General features: G+C 38.4%; 1 pseudogene; it reads left to right on the plus strand.

Moving 5' to 3' along the window:
• Window positions 1–274: 274 nt before the first annotated feature.
• On the plus strand, window positions 275–393 carry LOC111735189 (annotated as a pseudogene).
• The last annotated feature ends 2,076 nt before the right edge of the window (window positions 394–2,469 follow it).

Below are 2,469 nucleotides of genomic sequence, written 5' to 3' on the forward strand. Positions count from 1 at the left end.
AGTAATTCACACCGGGAAAAAATATACATAAAAGTATTAAGAAACTTGTGCTTAGAAAATAACATCATTCCTCCTAGACCGTTCCTTTCACTTGTAGTTCTCAAAGCACTTTGCATTCTCAGCCAGTGACAAAGCTAGGAATAGAATCAAAATACACTGAAATGGTAGGTGAAAGAAATGTCATGGAGCATATATACATAATCAATGTCAAGTTGATTTTTAGGGGTATGTTAATAGATTCATCAAGTAACATCAACGTTAAGAATCTATTGGAGTCTACGGCCATGCCACCCTGAACAAGCCCGATCTCATCTGACCACAGAAGCTAAGCAGGGTCAGGCCTGGTTAGTACTTGGATGGGAGACCACCTAGGAAGACCAGGTGCTGTAGGCAAAAAAAATAAAAAAAATTAAGGGATTGTAAACTGACAAGGCCCTTGCAATCTGTGAAGTCAATCAAGAGTTGCCTCACCTAAAACAAAAATCTATTGGAGCAGCTACCAACAAATCAAGGATTAAAAGAGACAGCTCACTGGAAGACATGAACTAGTGTACATATTCAATAACTATTGTTGTTGTCAATGTTAATGAAAAAAGCAATAAATCAGAAAGGTTGCATTGATGAATGAGAAGAAACTGACTCAACACTTTAAATGGAATCATTCTTTTCTCTCCTTCCCCAACAAGTAACTTCAACAGCATCTGTTTCTGCCTGCCAGACAGTCAAATCAACCCCGAGAACAATCCTCTCTCTATATTGGAGGCACTGAATCAGTCTGCAGGTAGCCAAGCTTCTTTAGATTGTTCTAATAAAGAATAGCTCATAATTCCTCCCATCTCCTTTAATTAGAAGGCAATTAAATCTATGGTACCAATAGACATTGTTTAGAACGCCACAGTCTCGGAAAAGAGGGAAGACTGGCGATGCTATCTTTTGACTGAGAAAGCCTACCTGTGAGAATTCAGATCATTACTGGGGAGTCAGGACCTGGAGACAAGATGCCCCTGAAATGACTGCCCAGTAGAGAAACAAGTGTTGAGTCCCTAACTGCAGAGAGGTCCTTAGCCTTGACCTAACCTTTGCTTTCACTGTCTTGAACTGCAATGCATAACTTCCAAATTTTACTCAGTTGCCCTCAGCAAGATTAACAATATTGCCTTATCACTGTCTCCTTGGAATGCTCTTCTACTTTCTTCATTTGCCCATTCATTCCCTTTCTTGCTCATTAATTATTTTTAACCAAATAATGAAGTATTAGAAAAGGTTCTGTTTCTTTTGAAGCAAAGCTTGAGAGTCATTGCATTATCTTTTATTATTTTTAAAACTATTTTTTAATTATTTGTAATAATAGTTGACATACAATATCATATTAGTTTCAAGTGCACAACGTTTATGCACCTTATGAAGTGATCGACACAAGTTTAGGAAACATCTGTCACCGTAGTAGTTACTGCTATCACTGACTACATTCCCTGTGTTGTACATCACATCCCTGCGAGTTACTTTATAAGTTTGTACTTTCGTAATCTCCTTCCCTTTCTATTTTTAAGTTGAATTTCTGACATACCGTTTAAGATTTAGAAGCTTTAAAAAAAAAGGTTAGATTTTCTTTCCTGGGGATGTCATTAGAGTCAGTCTTCTATGAAACTATGGGAGCAAACTGGTCATCAAACAGAAACATGACAAAAATGCCCACTAAGTTCACTAAGTTCATTCTTTAGAGTCCTACTCACTAAATATCATTTAGGTCCAGCTCTCAGCACTCCCTGAAGCCAGGTAACTATCCGGAAGTTGTTATTAAGTTCATTATTTACAATTCATGTTTCTTTATCAGAGATTCTCAACTAGAAGTGGCTTTTCCCCCTTTTCCACCACAGACCATTTGGCTACTACTGAAGACACTTTTGACTGTCACAATTTGGAGACTGCTACTGGCAACAAGTCTGTAGAGACCAGGGATGCATCCAACAATGCATAGGACAGTCCTCTAACAAAGGATTATTCAGCCCAAAATGTCAATAGTGTCAAGGATGAGAGAGCCTGTTCTAGATATTCTCTCTTGCCTGCCTTGTTCATATTTGGTATGAAAAGATTATTTTACTCATCAGCCTGAAGAGTTCCCATTAATCCTGAAAAAACGGATTACCTATAAATAAAGGAGTAGAAAACAGATATACTCTTTTGGGGAAAACTGAATGTCACCACCCACATTCTGTGAAGGAGAAGCACATCACTATTCACTCTGCTAGAAAAATTAAGTTGAAATTTTCACAATTTACTCGTTTTTGGTTCATATGCAAATTATAATGCACTAAAACTGGGAGACACTGACAGGTTAATTGCTCTTACTCCTCTGGTCCAGCTGCACAGAAATAATGCTGAGGAACCACAAAGCAGGAAAGGGGCATCACACAGGGTCGGCCTACTCCATGCGTCTGGGTGCATCAGCGTCCCTTGAGTGTTGAGTTA

The sequence above is a fragment of the Pteropus vampyrus genome, unplaced genomic scaffold, assembly GCF_000151845.1.
Source record: "Pteropus vampyrus isolate Shadow unplaced genomic scaffold, Pvam_2.0 Scaffold18294, whole genome shotgun sequence".
NCBI lineage: Eukaryota > Metazoa > Chordata > Mammalia > Chiroptera > Pteropodidae > Pteropus > Pteropus vampyrus.